Below are 11,072 nucleotides of genomic sequence, written 5' to 3' on the forward strand. Positions count from 1 at the left end.
TTTTTAGAAAATGGTGTGTAGTTTGAGTTTGTTATTGTAGGTTTTGGTTTATGGTTTATAGAAAATGGGGTGTAAGAGTTTGTATATAGCTGTTAGTTTTGACCATTGCCAACGGTCTAATTGGCCAAAACATATTCAGTCCGGCGTTTTTTATTTAAACGCCCTTCATTTTTTTTTTGAAAAAAACGCCCTTGGGGCAGTGATGTGGGCATTTTTGGGCCTTTTTCTGGCCCTCCACGCCATTTCCCCTAACCACTACAGGTTAGAGGTGTTCAAAACTATCCGTATCTGAAAATCCGATCCGCAATATCCGATATCTGAATCTGAAATATCCGAAAATTCGGATATCCGAATTTTTCGGACTCGGATTCGGATAGTGATTTTAAAGTTTTTTTTTCGGATACCCGAAATATTCGAAAGTCTAATTTTTATTTTTTTTCGGATATCCAAATATCCGAAAATATCCAAAGTATCCCAAAATATCCGAAAAATATCCAAAAATACCGGAAATATCCGAAAACTTATATTCCGATATCCGAAACTATCCGAATTATCCGGTTCTGAATATGAAAAAATAAAAAAAAATTAAAAATTAAATAAAAAGTTGGATTTTCGGATATCCGATTCACTATCCAATATTTCGGATATCCGAATTTTCGGATACGAATTTGGATAATGAAATCTGGTATCCGAAAATTTTGAATATCCGAAAATTCAAATATCCAGATTTTTGGATATCCGGTTTTGAACACCTCTACTACAGGTGTTCTAAAAGTGATTCGTACAATTAAAAAAATATACAATTCATGCATCATCTAAAAACAATATTTTTGGTATACATTACTTATATTGTACAAAAAATCAATCAAGTTGATAATGATGAAAACTATTAAAAACATACCAAAGGAGTTGAACAGAACTCCAGTTTAAAAAGAGTGAATTGTTATGAATGCAGACATTCAGGCCCATAGGCCAAGCCTGACCTAATGTTAATGGGCTTTAGGGTTGTTGTTGTATTGATCTATATATATGATATATGTACACTCAATGAAGTGGATTTCTCTCATTTTCTATACTTCTTATTGTCTCTATATTCTCTATAGTATCCTTTACATATTAGATGTTGCTATTAGGCCGTTGTTTTACAACACGTTATCAGCACGAAAGTGCTCGAATCATCATTGGTTTTAATCGTTGATTAAAGTCTCGGTTCACCCATGTCGTTGATGATGTTTTGTCGATAAAAGTTTTGGTGGCCCGAGGTGTTTCCAACGAAGATTGGATTTCGTAGACATGGCGATTGAAAAGTGATGGAGATACTATTTCCTTTAGTTATTTCAAGGTAAGTTTTTTTCCACTATACATGTTTATCTACATAAGGTACTACTCCTATACCTATATTGTTTCTTGTTGAATATGCCTTATCTTTTCAACTTGATATTACCATGATAAGAATAATCGTTAACCAGAATGAGATTTTTGAAAGTCGGTTGAACATGGGATGTTCAAATCCTACTCATAATTTTCATTTTCATTTTCAATTACCTTTTCTAGAATAAATGATCATCACGGTATTGAAAAAAATAGGAAATATAAGTTTAATATATACATGAACACTTGTTACAGAAACCCGATGAGAAAATATTTGTTATTAATTTATTAAGTCTAATCTTATCTATTTGCTAGTTATATTGCAAGTTTATTCCTTGGTTTAGAAATTGATCTATAGTTTGATTAATTCTTTTTATGCATGTTTAATAGATAAACCTTGAAAAGAAAAGTTGTATTATGATATACATGATCTTGCATTTACTTGTTGATTATATTATTTATATATATTTTGAAGTTATATATATTATTTAGTTTTAATTAATATAGCATAAATTCAATTAAAGTTCTAATATATAACTTATGAGTGTGGATTGAATATTGTTAATTATAAAATTAATTCCGATTTCCTCATCATTAATTCATGTTGATGTATATTTACCTATTTTTTTCTCAATTTACGACATGAGTAAATAGTAATTAAATAGCCTTTTATTGTTATTAATATATATGATGTTGGTTAATGCTTAAAAATTAAAATCATTAAATATCATTTTCCCATCATGTAGTTTAGTTTATTCTTTATTAATTTTAATTCATTTTTATGTTACAAATTTGGTTAATTCTTATTACTTTAAATGATTTTTAATATCCATTTAATTACAATCTTAAATGATATGGAGTTATGAACATGAATAGTCACAATATTCGTAAAACTAAATGATATGGAGTTAGGAACATGGATAGTCACAATAATACTATTTTTTTTTATAGAAAATTAGGTGATTTACAATTTAATTTAAGAGATGGTGATTTTAAAATTGCAGTACGCAATTATAGACATATTATATCTCTTACTTATTGGCTTTATAGTTTATAATGTTTAGATAATATGTTTATGTATGCATTGATCATATTTCATAATAACGTTTGATGGAGATGATTTTGTAGTATAGAATAGTTGACAAATTATTATACTATGAAAAAGTCTGTTTAGTATTTAATATGTTCATGTACATTCACTTGTGATGTGTAATACTTGTATTTGACATATAAATTTTAATGTGATTGTTCGTAACAATTTAACTAGAAATACAATACGATAAGTGTAACGTTTATAGTGTTCTTATTTGATATATAAGAATAAGATATTTGATATTTTATATGACATTACATGACATGTTATCATATAATTTTTAATCTGTTTGATGATAAATTATAGCTATATTTTAGTAGTAAAAAAAATCATATATTGATTTACTCATCTTTCTTTATAAATGTTATCTTACTATTAATCAAGATGTATGATTTTATTGTGGCTTTCATCATATATCAACTTTGTCCTTTATAGAACACCACTAATTTGAAAGCTAACACACACGATGTCGATAAATTAGAGCATAACCTATAATAATATGCTTATCACTATTGCAATTTATTGCGTCTTTTATATGCTTTAATTTATTTAGATGATATGTTAAATAAATAAAAAAAATTATATATTTCTTACAAGTGATGAAAAAAAAATATTATTTCATAAGGTTGTGTCATAAGTCATTTCTTATAGTGACATAATATAAAGTGATGCATTGTATAATCATCACCTTTACATATTACCATAAACCTTTTTAATAGTGTTCTTGATATATTTTAATATTCAATCATGACAGTAAGGCAAATTAATTATATGTATTTTATTATATTGTATTTGATGAGAAGACATCTTATATCAATTATATATTGTACAATTTGACTTTGTACATTAATATGTCATTGTTTATGTATATAAACAGTCTTCAATAAAGCAGCTAAATTAAAGTTGTGTATATGATCACGCGTTATAAACATGATTGAATAGTGATCAAGATTTATTTATAATATGACATTCGAAGTTTCAAACTCAATAAAGCTTATTGTAAATTTATTGATGGTTGTAAGATTTTGGATTGATAAATCTTAATGATTCGGTCATATAATTGATGTTATGTGGTAAAAAGATTAGTTATACATGTGGAATAAAACAATTTCCACTTGTCAAACCTCAAATGCACTCTTAATATATAAGGTTTGAAACAGTCACCATGAAAGTTGTTTGACTCTATTCCATTCCTTGAAGAGAATGTGACGAGAAAAATATATATCATAATCCATTGAGCAAAACAATTTCCATCATCAAATATCATTAATTGTTAAAGAATATATATAAAGTTTGAAACAACAAGCATGAAAGTTATGTGGTTCTAATCCATTCCCTAATATGAATGTGATGATGATCAATTCAAAGGTTATGATCATATACATAACTAAGAAAATTGTAATGATGGCACCATGAATGTTGTATGGGAGTATAACAAATATGGCCAGAAGACTATATTAGAAGTTACTAGAAATGATACTAATTTTCCACAATATTCCATTAAATCAAATATGGTGAGTAACCAGAAGTTACTAGAATATTTATACGTTCACCACATGGCATGACCAAATAGGTCATCAAGATAGCATCATGATATGCTAAACAATCGAACATTCTAACCGGCACCTTAGCACCTCTAAGTAATCTAAAAACATTGCTCCCAAAATGCCTTATCATATGTCTAGTTAGTTTTTTTTGTGGCAAATAAATTTTTATGCCCTTCCAAACAATAAACTCCTACAAACAATCCCTCTTATATGGGACCATTGGAATGTACAGTTGTGTAGATTGTGACATTCATACATGGTTACATGTGAGTTTTTAGCTACCCGTATGTAGCATATGCCCAACACTATGGAACGTTTTTTTTTTTGACATGGTTTAACACTGTTTTTTGACAACCCAATTGTAGGGACCATTGTTGGGCACAATATGAAATATAGTGAGAGGCATACGTAGTCGAGACGGAATTCATCGATTGATTATATCAATTCAAAACCAACTGCCTATCACAAATACTCCCCATTACAACTGGTCTCCTGAAGAGAACCAAGTTTCCATTTTTTTATATATTTTGTTGTGCAGCCTATGTACCAATAGCACCACCATAACATATAAAATTGGATATGTACATCGTATTCCCAGTCTTAGGGGGAGACAAGAAAATGAAAGACTGGTAACATAAAAAAATGCATCATATTATATATCGACCCCTGAAGTGGTCAATGCAACTCTGAAGTCCAAAAGAAAGAGTGTGTATTTGCAAATAATAACAAATGAAATACAAGATGCATTCACTAACACAAATAAGGTGACAAAGTCACATATACCAGCTTAAACTTATCTGCTCGAATGGAAGTACTCACAAAATGATTATCATATTAATAAATTGTGAGAGATAAATCGGTTCTAAAAAGATAAAACCCACAAACACAAAAAGAGCAGAGTGACGCAGTTGGTGTAACCCCAAAAGAGGTGGCACATAAAACACATAAGTGGTTGCATACAAAACCCCAGAAGTGGTTGCATACTAAACCTTAAAGAAGGTTGTTGTCAAAACCCCAAAAGAGGCTAATGGAGTTCTAAAAGAAACTCTAGTACTAAACAAATATGAGATCGCAATGAATTATGTACAAAATAAGTACAATATGGAACCGTAATGAAACACGTGTAAAATGATATATTTGATTATGCTATAGCAATAGATGTAATCGATGAAAAAGAGATTACGTATATAGAAAGTGTGCAAGAGTGTACGCACACAAATAGCCAAAGTGGCTACATGACTTAAGGTTGAACTAAATTTGCTCGACAAACTAAACGTTTTCGAACCAGCAGTTCGAACACCCATAGACGTCAAACCAGTAGGTTATAAATGTGTGTCTTTAAATAAAAGGAAACGTAAATAATGAGTGTTTGCGATGTAAGGCACGCGTTTTAACATAAAGATTTTTCCCAAATCCCAGCAGTTGATTACAAGGAAACGTATACCCCTGTAGTGGATGCGATAATCTTTAGATGTTTAAGCGGCCTCGCAATCTCAGAATGACTTCAGATAAAACAACTTATGGATGTCATCACCGTATACATGTATGAGACAATTGCAAATGACATCTGTATGAAAACCCCCTGAAGGATTAAAAATGCTCAAAGCATTATGAAACAATAACCCCATAGGTGTTATATATATGAATCTTAAAGGAAACTACTCGTATGTGGTACAATCGACTATACTCTGAAAAGAGAGGTATAATTTTGATAAAATGAGCTACATCTATTTAACAAGATTTCACTCTTACAGTGATAATGTAAACATCATCGAGAGGGAACTCTCAAACTAAAGAGGAAAAAATTTGAATGACCTTTACAAAGTGTAGTTATTCTCGACCTTTAGTTCGAGTATATATGTACTATTTTTGCTCATCAATCTGACTACATCTAGAAGATGTTATATAGAAAAAGCTCATTCGTTGAGTACATGAACGATTGTCTGATCGCTTGACATAGAAAAAATATTCTTATCAACCCCAAGAAAGGGACGTTGAACTACTTAGTCAAGAAGTACCATACTTAATTGCGATCAGAGCATTGACGTATCTTGCAAACAAGACGACATCTGATATTACGTTCTTGCTAGATGTATTGGTAAGATTACAGTTCTAATCTCAAATGTTGCACTCTTTTTCCCTTCACTAAGTTTTTCCCATTGGGTTTTCTTGGTAAGGTTTTTAACGAGACAACATAACTGATCCAGTATCAGTTTATCTTATAGGTCCCGAAGTACTAATTTAACATCATCATAAATCATGTTGTTAATTATGTATAATGCGTAGTGCACTCTTTTCCCTTAGCTACGGTTTTGTCCCGTTGGGTTTTCCTGGCATGGTTTTTAACGAGGCAGAGTTATAAAGCGCATTAAATAATTATTTGACATATTTACAAATTCGAGACACGGGATAGTTCCACAAGAACAATATGGCGTCCTGGGTTATGATTGATATATATGTTAGACTCGCATAGAGTTCGATCTCAATCCATATACAAGTTATGAAGGTCGAAGATTTCAACATATTTAAGAAGTATGTAGATTAGAGTTGATCAAAAGAAGCTCGAGCCATACTGTATGAAGACAATGTAGACAACAACACTCAAATCAAAGAAGACTACGCCAAATATCAAGTCAAGCAATTGTCACAGAAGATTAAATTCAACATCATCAAGATATACAAGTAAAATTGAGGGGGAGTAATGTACCCATAATATACACAGTGTATGTACTCTTTTTCCTTGACTAAGTTTTGTCCCACTGGGTTTTTTTTAGTAAGGTTTTAATGAGGCAACATAACTGGTCCTGCAGTATCAGTTAACATCGGTACTGAAGAATCGTGTAAACATTATCTAGTAGTATAATGTTAACAGTGTATGTGTATTTCTAAATGTCTGAGGGAGAGTGTTATGAATGCAGACATTCAGGCCCATAGGCCAAGCCTGACCTAATGTTAATGGGCTTTAGGGTTGTTGTATTGATATATATATATACTAGATTATATACCGTGAGCTTCACGGGTTATGAGTTGTGTTAAAAAAAATCTATATCTATAAAAGTTTTCTTTTTAATATGCTTCACAAAACCCAAAGGATGGAACTAATTAGTAAATCAGATGTTTATATTTAAAACATTAAATTTATTTCGATAAATTTGAAAATAAGTTACAGCTTTGATCATTTTAATAATTATCCATATACGTAAATATGAGATTACAAAAATTCAATACTGAAATATAATAATATAAAACAATAATTTAGCTTGTTATATAACTAAATTCAAATATTCAAATTGGTATCTAAAATTCAATTTCATGTGATGATGGGGGAATCTAGTTTCATACCCATCACAATCCAGGTTTTTCAAAATAATAAAAACTAATTTTAATAATTAAATTATTCTTAAAAAAAGTTACTACTGAAAGCCCATAAGTGTCAAAACTCTGTTACTCGACAATAAAGGCCCAGAACATTCATAACAAAGTATGAGAGAAGGTAATTTGAATGTGTGATCTAAAAGGACTATTTTGTAACTTAAAAAAGTCAAGATCAAGCTATTTTCTTGCAGTAACAATTCATTCATTTTGACTATACAAAACAACATATTCAAGCAAACACAACAGTATAAAAGAACATAATCATAATCTTGTTTATTCTTACGAGCTAAGTTCCAAATCTCCCAACAAAATACTCACAAGCCAGTTCCAACAGAACCACACGCTGCCATGAGTCATGTCAAGACTATCCGCCAACACGCAAGCCTGGAGAGTGTAAGACAGAAAATGAGCTTCTTTTCTTGAAGCAAATGTAAGCTCTCATAAAATGACCGCAAGAATAAATCTCGACCTTTTCCTCGTGAAACACCTGCAAATTATTTGAATTACAGCCCACAATACAAACGACGAAGAATTGGGTCAAGTCAAAATGGGTACAACTACCAGCCCTAGATAAATTTGAACCGTTACCAATAAAATATTATCTAAATTGACCGGTTATGTTGAAATATCCACCTCTAATCATAACAACTTTTGGACAAACGTTGGGACTACTTTCGGTCTTAGAAACGAAGCAAAAAACTTTCCCTTTATTGCAGGAAAGAATATATCTTCGTTGCGAACTCCAAAAGATTCCCGAACATGCTCGCTTCAATGAAGTCCTTACTGTTTATTGCATCAAATATTATATCTGTACTGGTACAAAAGTATGTAGGTTTTTAGCCAATTTTTACAATCAGATATAACTAACCGGTTTGGTTTTAGTTCTAACTATTGCCAATGGAAAAGAGCAAAGTCCCTTATCCCCAGACATGAAGTACATACAAATTTTACATAAATATTTCCACAAAATGGTATTAATTAATTAAAATTACAAACCCTGTTACTGATTGATTTGAGTAGCCCAAACTAAGTCAAATTAAACACATGTACCTGATGTGCAACAGGTTTAGTTGAAGTTACCCTTGTTATAGCTTTGCTCTAATTCTTCTCGGAACATCATCAAAAACTTTTTTCTAGCCATCAGCTGCGAGGCGAAATTTTTGTAAATCTTTATCTTCTATGACGTCGTAATGGCACCTTGAGGTATGTTTGCATCAGCCATCATATCCCAGGCGGCAAATGATCCCTAAAAAATAAAGAAAAACTTTCTATCCAAGTTACAAAAACGCATATCATGTTATGTGAACCACCACTTTTTGAAGTACTTCGATTTGACCCGTATCCAGTTTGGTCCGAACCCACTCAGAACCGAATCCGTTCTAACACAAACCAAACGACCACTTTCTAAAATATTTCCTTTCACCTGAACCAGTTTGGTTGGAACCTTATGACCCAAACCCGTTGGACCCATCATAATTTTACTTTGGGAACTTCTTCGTATCATCCATCGGACCTGCAAAAATTCAAATAAATCATAAGGAACAAATCTAAACATTAAGTAGCTATGCATATATGAATTAAGAAAATGTAATAGATCCTCTACTTGTACTAACATCACCAGCACATCACAAACACTATGTCAATAGGTAAATAAGAAAAGACTACTATTTGCTTTTCTTACAAATTTTCTAACTAAATACAAAACCAATGTTCTTATTCATGACAGGTGCGGTTCGAGTGACCGGCTAAAACGGGTCACATTGTATGACAGGTTAATTTGGTTGATCTGAAACACTTTTTTTGTTGGTTTTTTAATAAATAACAATTGATAAAATATGACAAAAATATATTGTTACCATAGCTGATCTAATTTTCTTTCATTATGAGCTAAGAGTTTTTAATTTGACCCGTAAAAGATACCGACGCATTCAAAAGTAGTAAACGGGTCAAAAGTAGTAACTGGTTCTCGTATAAAGACTTGGTTATGTATGGTTTAAAATTGCATTAAGGTCATTCTAAGATATGATATCTGGTACAATATTTGTGATTCCAACCAGAAAGCCGACCTAAACAAAATCAAACCTGAGTTAGTGTGTTGATAAAAATCTAAAAGTTGAAGACAAGTCAACCCAACTACATAAATCTGTACATAGTTGAAATTTGATTATTTTAACTATCACCAAATTAATAAAAATAACACATAATGAACAAGGAATATGACCATAATACTTTATATAGTTTGGTGTCACTTAGCTAACTCGTTAAGAGGATAAATGTCTTACCGAAAGGGAACAACTATTAATTATAAAATACAAAGAAATGAAGAATAGTTTTCCTTGTCAATTCTAGCTGAAGAACTATCTTTCTCAACAAAATATCACTAATCGAGATCCGAAACAACAAATAGGAGACACATATACTCATAAAAAGTAAACAAAAGTGTACTAACTCAACTCACAGATTCACGGTGCCCTTGTAAACCGTCGCCAGCTTCTTCAACCATTCTCCTCCAGGAAAGTTCTTCGGTTGCGATTGAAAGAAACCTTCTAGACGTTTGATTACGGTTACCTTCCAGTCGGTGAAGGCCAATTAGGTCTTCTTTCGCTTGACCCATTTTTGCATCAATAGAGGGTATGTTAAGGAGAACCAGCCATGATTTTGTCCTAAAACAACAAACCCTAGAAACTGTTCATAAACTTATTTGCTAAAACAAAGATAAATTAGAACGCACCCTCATAAGAGCACCAAAGCAAAATCATATGTGGAGAGAAGAATCGTAACTTACCAAGATCATCAACTCTTTAAGAGAAGAAGATGGTTTCGATGGTCGCCGGTGGAGAGGATCGGGATGAGCTCTGTCTTTTCGCTCTCTCTCTCTCTCTCTCTTTGTTTGTCTTCAAATGAAAAGAAAACTTGGGTGTATGGGGGAACTGGGTATGGGGATGAGCGGGAATTGAAAAGTTAAATGCAACATTTGGCCGCTTAAAATGTTATGTTTAAAGATGTTGTATCTGATGCATCACAAATTGTACTTTGACTATGGTTTTTTAAGAATTGAATTGAATATGGGCTTTAATAAAAAAAAAAAGAAAATTTTATGAAAATTACACCTAGAATGGGGGCTTAAGAGTGTGACACCTAGGATTGTTAATGTTCCTTTATTATATAGGAAAATATCATATATCTTAATGAAATAGATTTCTCTCATTTTCTATACTTCTTATTGTATCTATATTCTCTATAGTATCCTTTACATATTAGATGTTGCTACTAGGCCGTTGTTTTACAACATGAATAAATTTTGTATTTTATGTCGTTTTTGAACTTGAATTGCAAGTAAGTAAATATAAAGGGAAGAGATAATGTATAGTGGTTTAGGTGAATGTTAATACACCACCGTACGTTCACTTCTCAATTTAGCTAAGAGTTTGTCTCTACTAAAGTATCCCTTTTAAGTTGGTACCGACAACCGTTACAACAATGTTTAACTAATGATAAGGATATTGAGTTTGTTTCATTTTTCTTACTTAAAATGACTACTTCCTTAACAATCCAAACCCACTATATTTGACTAGATTTTAATTTGGAAACTTTATCTAAAGGAAGCTTCCTTCTAGATCTTGAACATTTGAATTAATTTGTTTTAGCAAAAAAAATTCAAGAATGGCTATTTCTCCACATATTTG

At 31.4% G+C, this 11,072-nt stretch overlaps 1 long non-coding RNA gene across 3 annotated transcripts; it reads right to left on the reverse strand.

Annotated features, from left to right (window-relative positions):
• Positions 1 to 7,558: 7,558 nt before the first annotated feature.
• LOC110867744 lies at positions 7,559 to 10,304 on the reverse strand. 3 transcript variants are annotated; one of them, XR_002551835.1, is made up of 4 exons: positions 10,172 to 10,304; positions 9,845 to 10,049; positions 8,020 to 8,899; positions 7,559 to 7,873 (listed from the first exon to the last, which is right to left on the reverse strand). It is a non-coding gene; the product is annotated as an uncharacterized LOC110867744 (long non-coding RNA). The 3 variants fall into 3 exon arrangements; XR_002551834.2 differs by having other exon boundaries at positions 8,437 to 8,899; positions 10,172 to 10,300; XR_002551833.1 differs by having other exon boundaries at positions 7,559 to 8,899.
• Positions 10,305 to 11,072: the final 768 nt, after the last annotated feature.

The sequence above is a fragment of the Helianthus annuus genome, chromosome 7 (assembly GCF_002127325.2).
Source record: "Helianthus annuus cultivar XRQ/B chromosome 7, HanXRQr2.0-SUNRISE, whole genome shotgun sequence".
Lineage (NCBI taxonomy): Eukaryota > Viridiplantae > Streptophyta > Magnoliopsida > Asterales > Asteraceae > Helianthus > Helianthus annuus.